General features: G+C 50.2%; 1 long non-coding RNA gene across 1 annotated transcript; it reads right to left on the bottom strand.

Annotated features, from left to right (window-relative positions):
- Positions 1-324: 324 nt before the first annotated feature.
- LOC121835957 lies at positions 325-1,939 on the bottom strand. Its single transcript, XR_006077729.1, has 3 exons — positions 1,833-1,939; positions 1,036-1,235; positions 325-390 (listed from the first exon to the last, which is right to left on the bottom strand). It is a non-coding gene; the product is annotated as an uncharacterized LOC121835957 (long non-coding RNA).
- Positions 1,940-10,508: the final 8,569 nt, after the last annotated feature.

Genomic DNA, 10,508 nt, shown 5'->3' with positions numbered 1-10,508 from the left:
TCTTCGGTGCTGGGCGGCCTTGCTCCCACCTCCGACCGGCCGGCGACTCGACGTGCCTTGTCAGCGCCTTCCGGGGACCCTGAAGCGTCTCGAGGTCGCAGCTGGTCCAGGTGCCGTCTCTGTTGGCCGTCCGGTGTGCGTAGCGTGACCATGCGCCGACCCTCACTGGAGACCACAGTCCCCGGTAGCCATCTCCGCCTCGGCTGGAACTGGCGTGACCAGACCGGCATTCCTGGCGAAAATGGCGGTGGTGTCGTGGCCGGGGCTTGCGGCTCGACCACGCTGTGCTGCGCTTCCTCGCCCCTCGAGAAGAAGCCGGTTAGTCTTGTCCTGGGCCTGAAGCCTAACAACAACTCGGCTGGCGACTTGCCCTCTTTCATAGGGGTAGATCTGTAACGACACAAGAACCTGGAAATACGATCTTGCAACGAGCCTTCCCTGTTCTTCTTTAGCCCCTCCTTGATCGTGCGTACTGCCCGTTCGGCTAACCCGTTCGACTGAGGGTGGTAGGGCGCAGTGGTGAAATGACGTATATGGTTCCCTTGTAAAAATCGTGCCATCGCTGCACTTGAAAATTGCGGCCCATTATCGGAAACCACTGTTCGTGGCACTCCGAAACGCGCAAACAGTTCTCGGAGCACTCCAATTGTAGTCTCGGCCGAAGCTGTTTTGAGTGGTATGGCTTCAATCCACTTTGTTTCCGAGTCCACTAGTACTAGAACCATGTACCCTTCCAGTGGCCCCGCGAAATCCAAGTGCAAACGGGACCACCGTTGGTGGGTCTCCGGCCACTTGGAAGGAACCTGTGCCGCGGGCATCGTCCAACACTGTATACATGTCGAGCAGTTATTTACCAGCTTTTCGATATCTTTGTCTAGACCAGGATACCAATAGAGGGAGCGAGCCAGACGCTTCATCGCAGTCATTCCCGGGTGGGTATCATGCAGTTCCGTCAGCATGAACGCTCGCGCAGCTTCCGGTAGAACTACGCGATGCCCCCAGTAAGCCAGGTCGTGGCTCACTGTGAGTTCATACCTGCGGCTGAAGTACGGTAGGAACTGGTGCTGCTCCGGGCGCAGGTGCGACGGCCATCCGGCGTAAATCCAGGCTTTTACTTGGCGAAGCAGGCTGTCCCGCGTAGTCAGGGTGGCCATCTGCTGGGCGGACATAGGTTGGTCGTCCCACCCCCGCGTGTACAGCACATATTCAGTGAGCACTTCACTGCTGCCCTCCTCCTGTGCCGGCAACGGGAGACGACTAAGAGCGTCTGCATTCCCATTGTGGTTTCCTTTTCGGTACTCGAGATCGTACTGGTAGGCTGCGAGTAGTAACGCCCAACGCTGTACTCTAGCCGCCGCCATTTGTGGAATTGCTCTTTCAGGGTGGAACAGCGCTGTCAGCGGCTTGTGGTCTGTGACGAGCGTAAAGCGGTTGCCGAACAGATAATCTCGAAACTTGGTAACTCCAAAAACCAGCGCCAACGCCTCCTTCTCGAGCTGTGAATAATTACGCTCTGCCTTCGTCAGCGTTCTCGACCGGAACGCTATGGGGTAGTCTTTCCCATGCATGCGATGTGACAACACTGCACCCAAGCCGTCTGGCGACGCGTCGCATTCTAGCCGTAACTGTTGCCGGGGGTTGTAGTGAACCAGGAACTTAGCTTTGGCCATAGCCTGCTTAGTCTTCCGGAAAGCCCTTTCCTGATCCCCGTCCCACTGCCATTGCGCTCCTTTTGCCAATAATCTATACAAAGGAGCCAAGGTGGTTGACAAGTTGGGCAAAAATTTGGCTTAATAGGTGACAAACCCAAGGAAAGACTTGAGCTGGCTTACCGAGGTCGGTCTTGGAGCTTCGGTCACTGCCTCGAGGTTGGTCCGCTCCGGATGAAGACCTTGGGCATCGATTCTGTGGCCCAAAAAGGACACTTGCTTCTCCCGGATACGGCACTTCGCTCGGTTTAACTTCAGGCCGTTTTCCCGTAGCCGCTGCAGCACCTGCCGGAGTGTCGACGTGTCGTGTTTCTTTTCTGCGATGACGATGTCATCCAAGTAGACTTGCACCCTTGGGAGCCCTTGCAGGAGGGACTCGATGCGCCATTGAAACAGAGCCGGTGCTGACGCAATGCCGAAGGCCAGACGATTGTAACAGTACAAGCCTTGGTGCGTGTTCAGCACAGTCATCTTTCGAGCCTCTTCGTCAAGAGGAAGCTGATTGTACGCGTTGCGTAAGTCCAGCGTGGTGAAGAGTTCCCCCTCATATAACGCCGCAAAAATGTCGTCAATTTTAGGCAAGGGGTATCGCTCCAGGTGTGTAGCTGGATTTACCGTCAACTTAAAATCCCCGCACAGTCGTATCTCGCCGTTTTTTTTTGCCACCGGAACAACAGGTGTAGCCCATTCCGACACGCTGACCGGCGAGAGCACGCCGTCCTTCTCCAGGCGGTTGATTTCCGCCGACACCTTGTCGCGAAGCGCGTAGGGCACCGGCCTCGCCTTACAAAAACGGGGTCGCGCATCTTCCTTCCTGTACAGCTTTACTGGCGGGCCCTGGCAGCACCCCAGCTTCTCTTCGAAAACGTCTGCAAATTCTTCCAGTAGGTCCTGCCCCTCTGCGCCGGCCTGCACCATGCTCACCCCAAGCGGTGTCCCAGTTTCTAGAAGCGGTGCCCCTACGTCGTAAAACGCCCGCAGCGTATTCCTACCGCAAAGCAGCGGCCCTGGGCAGTTCACCACAATCAACGAGCTGCGCACCTGCGTCTGTCCGTACTGTACACTCATGGTGATCTTGCGGACAACGGGCAGCGGCCCCAGGAAGCTTCATCCGGAGCGGACCAACCTCGAGGCAGTGACCGAAGCTCCAAGACCGACCTCGGTAAGCCAGCTCAAGTCTTTTCTTGGGTTTGTCACCTATTACGCCAAATATTTGCCCAACTTGTCAACCACCTTGGCCCCTTTGTATAGATTATTGGCAAAAGGAGCGCAATGGCAGTGGGACGGGGATCCGGAAAGGGCTTTCCGGAAGACTAAGCAGGCTATGGCCGAAGCTAAGTTCCTGGTTCACTACAACCCCCGGCAACAGTTACGGCTAGAATGCGACGCGTCGCCAGACGGCTTGGGTGCAGTGTTGTCACATCGCATGCATGGGAAAGACTACCCCATAGCGTTCCGGTCGAGGACGCTGACGAAGGCAGAGCGTAATTATTCACAGCTCGAGAAGAAGGCGTTGGCGCTGGTTTTTGGAGTTACCAAGTTTCGAGATTATCTGTTCGGCAACCGCTTTACGCTCGTCACAGACCACAAGCCGCTGACAGCGCTGTTCCACCCTGAAAGAGCAATTCCACAAATGGCGGCGGCTAGAGTACAGCGTTGGGCGTTACTACTCGCAGCCTACCAGTACGATCTCGAGTACCGAAAAGGAAACCACAATGGGAATGCAGACGCTCTTAGTCGTCTCCCGTTGCCGGCGCAGGAGGAGGGCAGCAGTGAAGTGATCACTGAATATGTGCTGTACACGCGGGGGTGGGACGACCAACCTATGTCCGCCCAGCAGATGGTCACCCTGACTACGCGGGACAGCCTGCTTCGCCAAGTAAAAGCCTGGATTTACGCCGGATGGCCGTCGCACCTGCGCCCGGAGCAGCACCAGTTCCTACCGTACTTGAGCCGCAGGTATGAACTCACAGTGAGCCACGACCTGGTTTACTGGGGGCATCGCGTAGTTCTACCGGAAGCTGCGCGAGCGTTCATGCTGACGGAACTGCATGATACCCACCCGGGAATGACTGCGATGAAGCGTCTGGCTCGCTCCCTCTATTGGTATCCTGGTCTAGACAAAGATATCGAAAAGCTGGTAAATAACTGCTCGCCATGTATACAGTGTTGGACGATGCCCGCGGCACAGGTTCCTTCCAAGTGACCGGAGACCCACCAACGGTGGTCCCGTTTGCACTTGGATTTCGCGGGGCCACTGGAAGGGTACATGGTTCTAGTACTGGTGGACTCGGAAACAAAGTGGATTGAAGCCATACCACTCAAAACAGCTTCGGCCGAGACTACAATTGGAGTGCTCCGAGGACTGTTTGCGCGTTTCGGAGTGCCACAAACAGTGGTTTCCGATAATGGGCCGAAATTTTCAAGTGCAGCGATGGCACGATGGCACAAGGGAACCATATACGTCATTTCACCACTGCGCCCTACCACCCTCAGTCGAACGGGTTAGCCGAACGGGCAGTACGCACGATCAAGGAGGGGCTAAAGAAGAACAGGGAAGGCTCGTTGCAAGATCGTATTTCCAGGTTCTTGTGTCGTTACAGATCTACCCCTATGAAAGAGGGCAAGTCGCCAGCCGAGTTGTTGTTAGGCTTCAGGCCCAGGACAAGGCTAACCGGCTTCTTCTCGAGGGGCGAGGAAGCGCAGCACAGCGTGGTCGAGCCGCAAGCCCCGGCCACGACACCACCGCCATTTTCGCCAGGAATGCCGGTCTGGTCACGCCAGTTCCAGCCGAGGCGGAGATGGCTACCGGGGACTGTGGTCTCCAGTGAGGGTCGGCGCATGGTCACGCTACGCACACCGGACGGCCAACAGAGACGGCACCTGGACCAGCTGCGACCTCGAGACGCTTCAGGGTCCCCGGAAGGCGCTGACAAGGTACGTCGAGTCGCCGGCCGGTCGGAGGTGGGAGCAAGGCCGCCCAGCACCGACGAAAGAGAGGTCGCCACCAACGGCGATCCCGAGGTGACGCCCACAGCAGACCCGGTTCCTCTCAGGCGCTCTACGCGCCTGCGGAAGCCGCCGGACCGTTTGAACTTATAGGGTGGAGGGGATGCTGTATCGCCGTACGGCTGCGTCACCGCAACCAGGAGCGGCGCGTTCCAGCGCATGCCCGTGCCGGACATACGTCACCGGCGCGGGAGGTAAAAAGAGAGCGCTTGCCAATAAACCACGTTTTAATGTCCCGGCCACCGGCGAGTCTGGTCGACGTTCCATCAAGCATGTCTGATTGGCCAACAAGTTACTCTGACCGACAGTCAAACTCCAGTCAGACCCCGCTTGTCGGCTTTCTGATGGTTTACTGGTGGCACTCGGCCGCCGCGAAATGCCATCAGGATGTCTTGGTGGCGATTCTGACTGTACATCGATTGTCTCTGACTGTACGTCAGAAAGCTTTGACGTGCAGACAGACGTACGGTCAAAGCACGTAAAGTTCGTTCGGATACCACTATTTCGTCAAATCTATGAATACGAAAAGTAATCCATGCACGAAAAAACGATTTCGGGACGTGAGCCCTTAAAACCGCTGACGTTAGAGATATGACACGCAACCGACCGACAACCTTGATCAGAAGCCCGCCGAAGCGCCGATCACGACACACGACACTACAGTGACGACACTTCGCACTTCGCTTCGCCCATAGAGGCTTCGCCGAGCTTTCATGAACGATCGCTCTCGACTCGTTTTGTTTGCCCGCTTGCTCCAACCTGTCGATCCTGCCCGGGCTCTACAATGTCTTATGTTTTAGTAGAATTTCTACTCGACAAGACCCAGCCTGTTGTGTGTTCCGACGATATAAGCGACTTTAGCGGTGTAGTTGAAGACGACAAGGTGTACCAGGTCTACTGGCCCGGTGACGCGCGAACAAAAGGATCGCTCTACGACGCGAAAGTACTCTACATGGCAGGTGAGTAGAACTGAAGTACGGCGAGTGATGTGCGAGTGCTTTGCATAACATGCTGACGGCTTAACTGCATTTGCAGCCGAAGCATCTCGTATAAAACGAATAGTCAAATCGAGTTTCTGCAACGGTGGCGTAGCATAGGGGTTAAAGTGTCCGATTTGTACACATGTGGTCGCGAAATCGATGCGCGGTGGTCCTGATTTTTTTTTTTCTCGTACATTTTGTTTTATCGAGGCATTTGGCGATATTTATGAGTGCGTATAGCTTTACTGTTATATAAATGCTGCCCTTGTTGATAAAATCCCTTGGCAGTGGCAGTCAGACGTCATCTGATGGACCATCAGATGACGTCTGATGGTCCATCACGTTCCACCAAGGCTGCTGACTGGCAGTCAGTGTCCCAAATTACGTAGCTTGATGGAATTTTCAATAGGGAGGTGAGCTTTTGTCCGGGTCTGTGAAGAAACGGGTGAGCTTTTGTCCGGTGAGCTTTTGTCCGGTGAGCTTCTGTCCGGTGAGCTTTTGTCCGGTGAGCTTTTGTCCGGTTACCGTCGTGTTCCTTCCACCCAGTCTCAGGTGGTAAAAAATGGTAAAGTAAAGTTCATTCGAAGCATTGCGGCAGCGGCGGTGTAACGATACTGGATTGTGACATTGGTTTATTTAGATGGCAGTCGATATAATGACAACGATGGCTGCGTGACGATAGCGACTTTTAGCAAACCGCCAAAGCTCAGTTACACTCGATGTTGAGCGTAGCAAACGTGGCGTAGCTCAACCTACGCGGATTGGTTGCATATATAGAGTTCCCGCACTCCGGCCAATGAAAGACGCGCGTTCCGCGCTACACTCTTAACACCGTTCCACTTGGGTTCCGGCTATAAGTGGAAAATTATTGCAAAAATTTTCCACTTACCTCCCTGGAACACTGTTCCAGATATCTTGAGAATATGTGGAACACTATTTCAGGTAGACTTCCGAGGTGTTTTGCGGAACAGTGCTCCACATAATGGGATATGGAAAGTTGTCCCTCATATAAATGGGAGACCTATGTGAAACGCTGTTTCATATGTTTATATCTGGAACACTGGTACAGATAGAAGAAGCTAGCTGCTTCCGAAACACTGTTTCATATAAAGCAGGTAAGGGGCTTCTGTTGTCCCACATATTTGTGCACCTGCCTTCTTATAGACCATTCTAAGGTTTCAGACAAAATAAAAAAGCAAGGAAGCTGTAAAGAAAGCAGTTATGCTGCACAGAAGTTTTTTGGTGCTGTGGTATTCGCTTTCTAATAGCACAGCGTCACCAGAAATCAAGAGCTCGCAGCACATTGCGCACGTGAAGAGCGACTTGAAATTTAGCATTTTAGAATTCTCAGCGGCAGCTGACGTTTCACTAAGAGACCAGTGCTAACGTTTCACTAAGAGACCAGACCTAGCTTCACCAGTGCCCTGCAGAAGCTAGGGCTCTTTGTGAAAATTAGACTGCCATTCTAGAAGGCTTCTTCCCAAGTCATTCCTTTTGCGATGCACTGTGACCTCATTTCATAATACATTGAGCTAACAAAAAAAAAAAAAAAAAAAAGCCACATCATCAGAAACATAGTTGCAGCAGAACTGCTTTCCTTGCAACTTCCTTGTTTTTTATGTGATCTCTATATAACGGCACCTTAGAATGGTCAACAAGGCAAGTGCAAAAATACCTGGGACAACAGGCCATGACCTGCTTTATATAAAACAATGTTTCAGAAACGATTGGTACTGTTTTATCTGAAATGGCATCCCAGCTAAGTGGACTGGTTATTTTTTATTGTTTGGTGTTTTAAGGCAGATCCAAAACGAAACAACAAATTGTGGCAGCAATGACGGGCCCTTAAAACATGTTAGTGCGTCGAAAATTTGTGAAATCTAGTCCGACCTTTTGAACATCAGTCAGTGGAAGCCATTACTCCAGTAACCATAACTGTATAACAAACTTACTGAGCCCAAGATTTCTATCAAGTACTAACAGAAAGGAAATGCTACATCAGTACACACACAGCTCTAGCAGATGTGTTTTGCTCACAGCAGATTTGCCTCTCATGTGACGTCTGAGACAAACTAAAATGGTAAATAAATCCAAGACACAAACAATAAAACAAGAATGATCAGATTTAATGAAACTTTATGTTGTAACTCGGTGAACAGACAGCTAGTCTATAGGTAAGGGCTGCTGATGTATACACATTTTTGGTCACACATGCAGTGCTGGCATGGTCAAAGCTTTGCAAAACAAAATGAGTAAGTGGAGCACAAACCACGTGATAACGCAGTTCCAATTGTTTATTTAACTTGTCCCTCAGCTATAAAATGCTCAGAACTAAAAAGTTGATAATTAGGCGGCGAAGAACAATGTAATTAGTCTGAAGGAAACAATGCAAATGGACCTTGCATTTTTAGAGTATTGCGAGAAGTGTAAAAATAAATGCAGCTTGTTCCAAAAACTGGATTAGAGGCTCCTCTCACAGATAAAGCTTCTAAAAAAAAATATGATGCATCCAAGGTCAACTTAAGGAGTGCTTGACACGTCCAAAAGGTTTTCTCTCAAGTGAGGCGACTGACTAGGGTTCCAAGACACCATAAAAAATTAGTTTACTCCAGAGTCGCATATCTTTTTTTCATAAAAACTAAAAACATCAAGCCCATTTTAAAGTGTCTGCCTGAGGAGTGTACTGTATGAGAAATCCAAAAGATGTCAACGTAGTTGGAAAGAGGGCAGTCTTCTTCCGCAACCAGTGTTAGAGAGCCGAGAAGCGAGCGGAATGAGACTTTCTGCACTTGGAGGAGCGCAGCTCCCAGAGACCACACGTATGCCTTTTTTAATTTATGTTTGTTGCTGTCTGCTCCTCTGAGTGCAGGGGGAGTTCAGTTCCATTCCATTCGCTTCTCGGTGTTGTAATACTGCTTGAGAAAGAAGACTGACATCTTTCCGACCACCCCGACATCTTTCGGGCACTTGTGAAGTCACACTGCTCAGGTTGCCACTTTCAAATGGGTTTGATATTTATATTTTTCATTAAGAAAATGTGACTCTGGAGAGAACCTATTTCTAGGTGTCTTAAAATAAAAAAACATATTGGATCTCAGAGGGAGAGAACCTATTTCTAGGTGTCTTAAAATAAAAAAAAATATTGCATCTGAGAGGGAGAGGACCTATTTCTAGGTGTCTTAAAATAAAAAAAAAATGCATTTGCATCTCGGAGGTACCTTAAATAAGGCTTGTATAGTAACCTCAACATAACTTAACACTCATCTAGTTTGTGTTAGTTTCTGTGCTGGTACATTTCGAGGGCGCATTTTTCAACTCCTTTAAGAGAGTCTTTAGTTTAAATGACATGAGACATGACTCAAACACCTCGCCCTTGACTATCACTGTTTGCAGGAGACCCAAAGTTTGTCCAAATGCATAAGGGTAAGAAAGATTCAAAATAAAGTAAGCAGCGAGGCACAGGATCAAAGCACATTCAAGAGAGGATCTGGGAGTCAGGTGAACACAGCACTTCCCAAAGGTGATCTTGTGTTCTCCGTCTCGCATCCTGATGATAAAGGGTCCCGGAAAAGGCGTGTCCACAGCAGGCTCCTCCTTTGTTTAGAGAAATATAATGTAGTCTAATGTGATCATTTAACCAGATCACCATAAATAAAAAAACTGCAAGGTAATACACGACCATGAATAGCCAGGATGCTAGCAGTATCAAAAGACTGACGAACCTAAATTATATTTAGAAGCTGACAAGCAATTTTTCTTAATTATTAAAGCATCTATTGAAGCAGATGTTGGACATCTGCTTCAATAGAGGTCCTACAATTTACCAGTTACAATTTTAACATGAGGGAAATGAGGGCTGGACTATTTCTGCACCTAATTCATTCATATTAAAGGGGCCCTGCAAGGACTTTTATACTGGTTGTTAATTTGCACCGAACCTGAGTGCACTGAACGTAGTAACTTCATAAAATTTTCTTTTCTCCAAATTCACTTTATTTTAAAAGCTATAGGCTAATTAAAATTACAAAAACAAGTAAAAAATAACCTCCCTCATGACGTCCTTGGTTGCGTGAGAGGCCGTGAACTAGAGGAGGAGTAGTGAGCTCATCGAGCACTGACAGCTGCCGCATTCCGTGTCGACGGCGCGAGAGGGCACCATTAAAGCATGTTTTGGATAGGCTGCACGCAGCGAGCAGCCAGAGCGGCTCTGGTCGTTCACTGCATACAGCGGGCGACCAGAGCCTATTAAACACTAATCGACATGACACTTCATTGGCCACAAACGACAGCAAACACGGGGTAAAGATAATTTCAGAATGCGAGCCACTTCGCACTGCCATACTGCGAAACGACCAAACCGCAAGACAAAGCTTCTCGCCGAAGGCCTTCGGAACGCTCGGAGCCGGTCGGATCCTCCTGTCCATATGACCGCAGCGCCGCGGACATCCGGGACTTTTCTGTGTCGGCGCCTGATCCCGCTACTCCTTTCTAGTATGCGCCGCCTTTTCCACCGCTTGGTGACGGGTATGTCGACAGGTCATTACTTGTTTCTGTCCTTTATAAACTGCAATTGTTTCTTTTCTGATCTAAAATACTGAACAAAGACTACTTTTATAAATAATTGAAACGGTTCGCGCCACTGATATTTTGTATTTCGACTAAAAAGAAGCTTTTAGCGGCTCTGACCAGTAGTAAGCACAGGACCAAGGACGTCACATTTTGCGCGCTTTCGGTACCGCGGGTCGCCCCCATCGGTGAAGGAGGTTTCCGCATCGTCAGGTTAAAATATGACGCACTGATATTTAGTTAC

The sequence above is a fragment of the Ixodes scapularis genome, unplaced genomic scaffold (genome assembly GCF_016920785.2).
Source record: "Ixodes scapularis isolate PalLabHiFi unplaced genomic scaffold, ASM1692078v2 PGA_scaffold1__304_contigs__length_218370807, whole genome shotgun sequence".
Lineage (NCBI taxonomy): Eukaryota > Metazoa > Arthropoda > Arachnida > Ixodida > Ixodidae > Ixodes > Ixodes scapularis.
Note: the sequence above shows the minus strand (reverse complement) of the source record. Positions and strands in the feature narration are given on the sequence as shown.